Source organism: Panicum virgatum, chromosome 1N (assembly GCF_016808335.1).
Source record: "Panicum virgatum strain AP13 chromosome 1N, P.virgatum_v5, whole genome shotgun sequence".
Taxonomy (NCBI): domain Eukaryota; kingdom Viridiplantae; phylum Streptophyta; class Magnoliopsida; order Poales; family Poaceae; genus Panicum; species Panicum virgatum.
In genome coordinates, this window is record NC_053145.1 from 26,064,349 (window position 1) to 26,075,289 (window position 10,941).

Below are 10,941 nucleotides of genomic sequence, written 5' to 3' on the forward strand. Positions count from 1 at the left end.
GGTTGCTGACGTTGAATCTGAGTAGTTTTCCAGATGGTACACCGAAGACACATTTGGTCGGGTTGAGTTTCCAACGGAATTTTCGCAGGCTGTTGAAGGTTTCTTCCAGGTCAGTAATGAATTGATCCTGGGTCTTGGTTTTGACGACAACATCGTCAACATAAGCTTCAACATTGCGATGTAGCTGGTCGGAAAAGCACAGCTGTATCGCACGCTGGTAGGTGGCACCAGCGTTCTTCAACTCAAAGGACATGGTCTTGTAGGCATATGCCCCATAAGGGGTGATGAAGGCCGTCTTGATTTTGTCTTCTTCTTTCAAGGCGATCTGATGGTACCAGTGTTCTAAAAAACGTTTTTAAACGTCGTTTAATCTTGATTAAACGCTGAACGGTGGCCAAGCGTTGCGTTTAATCACAGTGTCGTTTAATCACAACACACATTTAATCATGTTCAATCTACGTTTAATCACAAAAAACTCTAAACCATAGGCAAGCGTTCGCCTAGCGTCTAGCGTTTTTTAGAACCTTGGATGGTACCCTGAGTAGCAGTCGAGGAAGGATAACAGGACGCATCTGCTGTGGAGTCGATTACTTGATCAATGCGTGGTAGCCCGAAAGGGTCCTTTGGGCAATGCTTGTTTAGATCGATGTAGTCGACGCACATCCTCCACTCATTGTTGTTCTTTTTCTGGACGAGTATAGGGTTGGCCAACCATTCAGGGTGGTAGATTTCCTTGATAAACCCTGCTACGAGTAGTTTTGCCAGTTCTTTTTTGATGTCTTCTCACTTGTCCAGTGAGAACCGCCATAACCGCTGCTTCTTTGGTGTGGCTTTAGGGTCGACTTTCAAGGCGTGCTCGATCAACTCCTTGGGCACCCCTGGCATATCCACTGGTTACCACGCGAATACGTCTCGGTTGGCCCTAAGGAAGTTGACGAGCTCGAGTTCCTCTTTGTCGCCCAATCCTGCTCCGATGATGGTAGTTTTGGAGTCATTTCCTTCGTAGCTGAATAGTCTTGGTGCCCACGTGTAACACCCGAGAATTAGCATACAGCCATTGACCGGACCCTTTGTAGAAAGACGGAAAAAAATTGACTTTTTGAATGATAGCTCGTATGGATGATCCGAGACCGTAGATGCGTAGAGCTCGCAGAGACGAATCCATTTTACTACTCATATGTTTCATTCGGACTTCACATGAAGACAATACCAGTGGATGAAGATTGGATCAATTTGAAAAAAAAACAAAACTGACCATTGATTGCCGTGAGTTTAATGGCCATTAGGAATCAGTTTCCTTTTCTCCCTCCCGTGGACTTTTTCTTCTTTTCACGTGTGTTCTCCTTTCCCCTAAATGCAGCTTTATTCTCTTCCCAATTATTTCCCCCCTCCATTAAAAACCAGCAACTCCTCCTCTTTCCCTGTTTCTCTTTGTTTCTCATGTGCATCTCTCCCTTGCTGCCCTTGTCTTCCTCCCGATCTAAAACTGCTGCTGAGAGACTAGAGAGAGGAGAAGGTAGTAGGAGGAGAATGGAAAGAAGGACAGGGATGCACAAACCCTAGGCCTTTGGGGGATCAAGGTGAGATGGTTTTGATCTAATCCCTTTATTCTGGATGAGATTTAGGGCCTGCAATTACAAACTTTTGTTGGATTAGATGGGGGATTAGACTTGATCTCATAGTAGTCTCTGCAGAACGTTGGATCGGGCAGTTTCTGTTCGTCGCATGTTTTGTCTACCATAGAAGCCGAACTAAATTCTTCACATGTGGAACTTTTTGTAGTGGATTCAGAGATCTTTCCACGAAGTCCTATTTCATAATTTTTAGCCTTATGGTTTAGGAGATATTGCAGTTCAAATATGACTGTTTTGTTCTGACGAGTTTCTGGACAGTAGTAGATCTATTCTTTTCTTGACGTCTTTAATGGCTGAACCTGTTCTACATGTGACTACCAAAGTTGTAGAGATTTTATCAACCTTTCCAGATTGGTATAGAACATAATTTTTTGTTGGATATAGCTCCAGATATAGTCTTCCTAATTGGACTGTTAGACTTTCCTGTCAGAATTACAAGTAGATTTCATTGCCTGAATTGGAGTGAAGATAAGGGCAGATTAATCTCTGAATAAAAATAGTATGAATTATCTAACTTGTAGGGACTGTTCTGTAGATTTCAAAAAGGTATTTGTTTGCTAGCATTGCTTTTGTAGATTTGAAGTTACAAAAATAACAAGCAGCCATGCTGCTGATACCCGAATCTGTATGCATTGTTTTGTTCTGTATGATGGGTTGCGGAGTAGTAGCGCTATATTTGGTATTCATGTATATTTGTATGAATGCTTGTACTGAGATCACGATGCTAAATAGGTGGCGGACCATTGGATCGTGCCTAGCTCAAAGTTGTCTTGATCTTCGCGAAGGCATGTAAACGTAGCCGTGGTTTATGCTACAACTTTGACTTGTTATTCATTCTACCTACACATTAAAAAAATTCAGAAAGTAATGTGATTTCATTAGTTTTGTATTAAATTACTTTGTGCATCTATTCATGTTTTCATATGATAAGACTTGTGATTCTCCATCATGAGGTAAGTGGTATGTTCATATATGTGGTCGTGGGTGGCACAAATGAGGAGCATACTTGCAGTTGCACCATATCATTGCATCATATTGCATTGCACATCATTCGAGTATGTCGCCGTCTTATGGCCGCGACCGTACTGGTACAGCATCGTACGTTGCCCGAGGAGGGGTACAATGCAGCTTCATACCTTGTTGGGTATGGAGGCAGTGGACATGGCATATGCATTGCATTGCATTCATTGTGGTTTATCATTGTCATGAAAGTGTATATGCGGTTTTCTCTATTTTGTTCTGAAGTTCATAAGTGGTTGTGGTTATTTATTTATTTAATATGAGGAAGATCTTTTAAATATTTCATATTTATCTTTCCTATCATATCTCTATGTTTAAATTGTTGTATAATGAACTTGTAGTTTAAATAACTTGTGAAAGCAGTTTGCTTGCTGAGATTTATTCTCACACCCCTTTATCCTTCCAGGTGCTTGAGTGGATGCCTTGCTTGAAGGGATGGGATTAGCTGCACATCATCACATTTTTTATCTCACGCTTTTGTAACAATACTGGCAAATTTTGTCTTGCTGTAATGAGTTTTGTTAGTAGACCTTCTGTTTTTTTTCTTGGCTTCATAAGAATGAGTGTGGATTTCATTTGCTATTTTTCTTTTGTTTATAAAGCTCTTTAAATGCTACACTTTGGTTCATCTTTATATATTGTTTATATGGTTGCTTCTGTGCTTTACTCTGTTTGTGGGGTTAAGCTGTCGAGTTTTTCAAACTCCAGCTTGTGGGAAGGGTGTTGAGTGACATCTTAGGCTTTGTGGTGCCTGGTGTGTTACAGTTGTTAATCAGAGTTTTTTGTTAAATATTCTAGGTTTAATTACGCTTTGTCAAAATTAAATTTGACACACTTGCACATGTAGGTTGGGTATGTGTTTTTCATATCTTTGTATATATGTTATTTTACATGACTTGTTTTGTGCTTTTGCTTTTAATTACTTGAATTTGATGTGTTTGCTCATTTAATTTTTGGTGGTTGTAGCTATGCCTCCTGTTAGGCGTAGTCGTGGGCGTGGACGTGGGCGTGGTCATGGTCATTCTGGAGCTAGTGGGCAGCCTTCAGATGCTAATCCTACTCCTAAGCTGGTGCCACAGGCTGATGCTAGTCCAGCACAGTTGCTAGCTATGATGCAGGCATTGCAGAATGAGATTAGGAACTTGAGGCAGGGTGCTCCGACTGTTGGTGTTGCTCCTGCAAATGTTGCCCGTACTACTAATGGTCCAGTTGCTGGGGTTGGAGCTGCTCCTGAGATGTCTGTTCCTATTAGTGCCATATCATTGATGCAGTGGATGGGCATGAAGCTAGACACTTTTGATGGTAGTGGTACCCCAGTTGAGGCAGCAGATTGGTTGACATATGTTGAGGATAAGATGGAAGTCTTTGACATGGTTTATCATGATTGCGTTCACTTTGGTACACAACTGCTGAAGGGCGAGGCTTAGATTTGGTGGAAAGGTGTGCAGGCAGCCCACCCAACCACATACGGGCCATTGTCATGGCATGACTTTGTGAGGCAGTTTGAGAGGAGATTCTACCCAGTCACATTTCTTGATAAGATGAAGATAGACCTGGATAACTATGTGCAAGATAAAAAGACTGTTGCAGAGTACGAAGTGGGCTTCAACAAGATTGTCTGTTTTGTTCCTTATGTGGCTCGCAATGATGCGGAGAAGGCAAGACAATTCCGTCAAGGCCTCAAACCTTCCATAAGGCACATGTTAGGAGCCTTTCCATTAGTTGATTTCCGCACCACAGTGGAGCAAGCATTAGGAATTGAACTACAGGAGACATACACAGATGAGATTCACCAGTCATCTAGTAGAGATGATATTGAGAGCAAGGGCCAATCTAGTGGTCCTGTGCATAAGAAGGATAAGTCCCATCGCCATCAGCCTTATCGTGGCAACTCGGAGCAGTCTCGCACTTCAGGACAGAATAGTCCTTAGTATCGTGCCATTCCTAAGCCTGGAATGGGGATGATATGTTTTCGTTGTGGTGATCCACACCGCCGTAGGGATTACACATGGTCGGGAGAGTGCTCTTTGTGTGGTCAAAACCATAAGGACGTAGTATGCAGGAAAAATCCTAATGGCAAGGTTCGGTGGGAGGAGATATCTTCTTCTGCTTCAAGTGGTACAGTGCAAATGTTAGCTACACCTCCTACCGCATACTTGCCAGCGTCCCTGACACAACAGTACTTGATGGCACCTCCAGTGACTTCCCCAATAGCGCCTACATTTCAGTCTGGTGGCTATTGGCTGCCTCACGCCACAACTCCTTCAGCACCTATGGTTCCATTCTATTCTACACCAACTAGTTTCTCCACTGGAGCCACTCCATCATTGAGTATTTCCGGAGTGAATGCAACGGCGGCAAGTGATAGTAGAAACCATGAAGATGTGATCATAGGTACCATACTAGTGATCCTTTGGTGTGGTACTCTTTCCTTGGTAGAATCAGTTTTGTTGTTTCTTATTGCTTCGGTGAGATACAAGATTTTCTTTTTCGTTATGTTAGTATCTTATGGTGTGAGAGAATTCGGGGACGAATTCCTTAAAGGAGGGGAGAATGTAACACCCGTGAATTAGCGTACAGCCGTTGACCGGACCCTTTGTAGAAAGACGGAAAAAATTGACTTTTTGAATGATAGCTCGTATGGATGATCCGAGACCGTAGATGCGTAGAGCTCGCAGAGACGAATCCATTTTACTACTCATATGTTTCATTCGGACTTCACATGAAGACAATACCAGTGGATGAAGATTGGATCAGTTTGAAAAAAAAACAAAACTGGCCATTGATTGCCGTGAGTTTAATGGCCATTAGGAATCAGTTTCCTTTTCTCCCTCCCGTGGACTTTTTCTTCTTTTCACGTGTGTTCTCCTTTCCCCTAAATGCAGCTTTATTCTCTTCCCAATTATTTCCCCCCTCCATTAAAAACCAGCAACTCCTCTTTCCCTGTTTCTCTTTGTTTCTCATGTGCATCTCTCCCTTGCTGCCCTTGTCTCCCTCCCGATCTAAAACTGCTGCTGAGAGACTAGAGAGAGGAGAAGGTAGTAGGAGGAGAATGGAAAGAAGGACAGGGATGCACAAACCCTAGGCCTTGGGGGGATCAAGGTGAGATGGTTTTGATCTAATCCCTTTATTCTGGATGAGATTTAGGGCCTGCAATTACAAACTTTTGTTGGATTAGATGGAGGATTAGACTTGATCTCATAGTAGTCTCTGCAGAACGTTGGATCGGGCAGTTTCTGTTCGTCGCATGTTTTGTCTACCATAGAGGCCGAACTAAATTCTTCACATGTGGAACTTTTTGTAGTGGATTCAGAGATCTTTCCACGAAGTCCTATTTCATAATTTTTAGCCTTATGGTTTAGGAGATATTGTAGTTCAAATATGACTGTTTTGTTCTGACGAGTTTCTGGACAGTAGTAGATCTATTCTTTTCTTGACGTCTTTAATGGCTGAACCTGTTCTACATGTGACTACCAAAGTTGTAGAGATTTTATCAACCTTTCCAGATTGGTATAGAACATAATTTTTTGTTGGATATAGCTCCAGATATAGTCTTCCTAATTGGACTGTTAGACTTTCCTGTCAGAATTACAAGTAGATTTCATTGCCTGAATTGGAGTGAAGATAAGGGCAGATTAATCTCTGAATAAAAATAGTATGAATTATCTAACTTGTAGGGACTGTTCTGTAGATTTCAAAAAGGTATTTGTTTGCTAGCATTGCTTTTGTAGATTTGAAGTTACAAAAATAACAAGCAGCCGTGCTGCTGATAACCGAATCTGTATGCATTGTTTTGTTCTGTATGATGGGTTGCGAGTAGTAGCGCTATATTTGGTATTCATGTATATTTGTATGAATGCTTGTACTGAGATCACGATGCTAAACAGGTGGTGCACCATTGGATCGTGCCTAGCTCAAAGTTGTCTAGATCTTTGCGAAGGCAAGTAAACGTAGCCGTGGTTTATGCTACAACTTTGACTTGTTATTCATTCTACCTACACATTAAAAAAATTCAGAAAGTAATGTGATTTCATTATTTTTGTATTAAATTACTTTGTGCATCTATTCATGTTTTCATATGATAAGACTTGTGATTCTCCAACATGAGGTAAGTGGTATGTTCATATATGTGGTCGTGGGTGGCACAAATGAGGAGCATACTTGCAGTTGCACCATATCATTGCATCATATTGCATTGCACATCATTCAAGGATGTCGCCGTCTTATGGCCATGATCGTACCAGTATAGCTTCGTACGTTGCCCGAGGAGGAGTACAATGCAGCTTTATACCTTGTTGGGTATGGAGGCAGTGGACATGGCATATGCATTGCATTGCATTCATTGTGGTTTATCATTGTCATGAAAGTGTATATGCGGTTTTCTCTATTTTGTTCTGAAGTTCATAAGTGTTTGTGGTTATTTATTTATTTAATATGAGGAAGATCTTAAATATTTCAGATTTATCTTTCCTATCATATCTCTATGTTTAAATTGTTGTCTAATGAACTTGTAGTTTAAATAACTTGTGAAAGCAGTTTGCTTGCTGAGATTTATTCTCACACCCCTTTATCCTTCCAGGTGCTTGAGTGGATGCCTTGCTTGAAGGGATGGGATTAGCTGCACATCATCACATTTTTTTATCACACGCTTTTGTAACAATAATGACAAATTTTGTCTTGCTGTAATGAGTTTTGTTAGTAGACCTTCTGTTTTTTTTCATGGCTTCATAAGAATGAGTGTGGATTTCATTCGCTATTTATCTTTTGTTTATTATGCTCTTTAAATGCTACAATTTGGTTCATCTTTATATATTGTTTATGTGGTTGCTTCCGCGCTTTACTCTGTTTGTGGGGTTAAGCTGTCGAGTTTTTCAAACTGCAGCTTGTGGGAAGGGTGTTGAGTGACATCTTAGGCTTTTGTGGTGCCTGGGGTGTTACACCACGTCACCAGTTGGCTTAACCGACGGTTGGCTTGGCATGTTGGAAGGCACCGACTCCTTGAGTGAGAGTTCCTTAGCAGCAGCAAGTATTTCACTGACAGAGCTGGGAACTCGTATTGTAGCAGCATGATCTATTGCTTCCTTGTCACACTCAAAGGACTTGAGGAGGTCTCCGTGTAGAGAAAGCACTCCTGTGTTACCCGGCATCTTGCGGAGCAGGTACACATAATGTGGTACTACCATAAACTTGGCTAGAGCTGGTCTTCCCAAGATAGCATGGTAAGAAGATTCGAAGGCGACTACTTCAAACTTGATGTACTCCGTCCGGAAGTTCTGTTCTATACCGAATGTGACCGGAAGAGTAACAGAGACAATTGGTGTAGAATAATTTCCGGGGACGATGCCGTAGAATGGAGCCTTGCTTGGAGTGAGTAGGCTCATGTAGTTGAGGCCCATCTTGGGCAGTGTACTTGTGAAGATCAAGTTGAGCCCACTTCCGCCGTCAATGAGTACTCGAGTGAGCTTGGAGCCTTGCACGACTGTGTCAGACCCGGGGTAGCGGGACTGCTCATAGGTATAGAATATTCTAGAGTAAGGGATAGCTTATTGATGTACCTTACCTCTTTTGTAACTACCCGAATAGGCGTAGAACTAGCTGCAGTACAAAGAAAGCTACCCGATTGTGTTGTAGTAGGACTCCAACTGTACTCGGCTAGGACTTTCCATGTAACCCTGTCCCCCTGGATATATAAGGGCGGGTAGGGACCCCTCCAAACAATCATCAACACCTAAGGCAATACAAACCACCACACAGGATGTAGGGTATTACGCAACTCGCGGCCCGAACCTGTCTAAATCTTTGTATTCCTTGCACCATCGAGTTCCAGAGCAGTCGATCCCTACCTACAAACCTTACTGCTATAAGGGTATCCCTGAGCAGGCTTGGCGGTAAACACTGACAGCTGGCACGCCAGGTTGGGGGTTCGGCGAGTTCATCGGCGAATTCGATGGCCGGATCAAGCGACGCCAACAACATGCCGAAGGGCACGACTCTCGTTTTCGGTTCCTGAGCATGCACGGCTGACGGATCGGGATGTTTCTCTAGCCACCATGTCACGCCTGACTCACCTAAATCGAAAACCATCCTTCAACTCGCCGATATCTGCGAGCCTGCGGATCTCGACGAAAAAGAGTTCTACCCGAACTCAACTCGGACAACCTAGGAAATGTGTCAACTCTAACTCGAAATCTTGGTTCAGTCGAGTTCGACACAAACTCTGATTCCGAAAAACTCCACTTTTCCAAAACTCTCGGAAAATACTTGACTCATCTCAAGACGATCAAACGCCCAAAGATCAAAAACTCAGAATTACTCGATGGAGTAAACCGAGTTTTACGATCAATAGAGGGCTGCATCAAACTCGCAGAAATTACTCTTGGCTCATCACAGCAGAACCAAGAAGCGTTGAACCCGCAACAGAAAAGGTCGGGTGATATACTCTCAGGGATCGATCGAGTGAATTCCAAGCTCGCCGATTGAATTAAGATAGCTGAAGGCACCCTGCGAAACAAGGAGAAAAAATAGGAGGAGGAATCTGCGAAGGATCTGGTGAAACAAACCCCCGGCTTGTTCGGATGGGACCGTCTATCTCCAAGATACCTCAGAACCCTTCACCGAAACCTGCTCACATTCAGACTCCTGAACCAGCCTTGTCCTCGTTCGATCAGGACTTTGATCAATTCATGAACGGCCTCGACAACTTTGAACCATTCGATGACCTCGAAGACTTGTCTGACAACGTTGACTTGTTCATGGACGCCATGGCCAATCCACCCAAGCATGCTGACACTCTTTGGGAACTGGCCAAGCTTAAAAAGGGGAAAGCCAAAGTTCCAGAACAATCCAGCAAGTCGATCTTCAATAAACCCTGGATTAAAGAACCAGAAGGGCTGACTCCCACTCAATCGTGGCTACACTGGATGAATGAGAACGCCCTCCGTGTAGAGATGGGCATTCCACTTCTCGCTCATCCAAAGCATACGTACTCTAAGATCGGTGGCCTAACCGATTCCAACTCCGAGTACTCCTCCAACTCGGAGAACGAGCTGGATGACCTAATCCAGTATAGCAAGCAAGTCGAATCCGACTCGGCTAAGAACTCCAAGTCTGATCAGGATTCCCTCCCTAACTTGGTCATATATGCAACACCGCAAGGACGGACAGTGCACCTAAGGAAGACACAAGAGCTGAACACCTCCGGCTCGCAGCCAACAGATCTGCCCTTCCAGCAAAGCACCCCTCTAGACCCGTCCTCAAGCAAACAAGACTAAGAAATTCAAGATCTTTGCCGTGCAATCCTCATGGTTCGCATCTCTGAAGTCCAGGAACTTGAGGATGACCCCACGAAGCGTCTCAACCTCGACAACTACAATTCTGATGATTTCGACGAGTACCTTTCCAATAACATGGAAACTACTCCTCCCACAATCAGAGAAGCCCAAGCTGCTATCAAGAAAGATGCGCCTGCGCCTCCTCCAGCGGTGACAGTCACCGTGAAATTGGAAGAGCAACAACCAGCAGAAGATCTCTACGAGCGTCACCGTCTGCTTAACCAGAAGAAAGTGTTTAGGGGCCAGCATTTGGCCAACAGCCAGCAGGAACAAAAAGGCGACAACTACGACTACTCAAATTGTGACCTCCGCAACATGATCAACATTGGTCGCGACGCGCGCAATGTCATCATCTCAAGGAGAAAGGAACGAGAGGAAGTCGAGGTTTACAGCCCTTCCTCCAACTACCGCATCCCAGCAAAGGCTTCCGCATCCTTCAAGAAGTACAAGCCGGTAAACACCCGTCCTCAGGGTAAACCGCGCACCCCACATCAAGAAGAAACATCTCTCGGCGGAGCCAGGGTCAACAAGATCCTACTCCACAAGTGCTTCATCCACCCAAAGTGCTCTCACACGATCTTCGAGTGCGACTCACTCCGCAAGGCCCTTGGGGCACCACTCCTGAAGGAGACTCTACCCAAAATCTTGTCGACCACTGTATCAACTAGTTTTACCTTTAAATAGTTCTATTCAGTCATGTAAACCATTGCTCACATCTAATGGGCAAGGGGTAGGTTCTAAGAGTTAGAGTCTGTCACTTTACAACTATTGTAATTTTGACAAATCCAAATAAAAATTGATTTCTCCCATAAATCGACTACTTGGATTTCACTCATATGACCAAAACTCCATGTCAAAAGTCACACTCAGCATTAGAGCAGCTATCGAGTAATTTTTATGGTTTACCCTCAAGTGCTTTTTCGACATTTACATCTTGGACAACCTGACAGGGTTCG

General features: G+C 43.5%; 1 long non-coding RNA gene across 1 annotated transcript; it reads left to right on the forward strand.

Annotated features, from left to right (window-relative positions):
• Positions 1–1,108: 1,108 nt before the first annotated feature.
• Positions 1,109–7,485, forward strand: LOC120655543. The gene is made up of 3 exons (XR_005667573.1): positions 1,109–1,580; positions 3,061–5,756; positions 7,234–7,485. It is a non-coding gene; the product is annotated as an uncharacterized LOC120655543 (long non-coding RNA).
• The last annotated feature ends 3,456 nt before the right edge of the window (positions 7,486–10,941 follow it).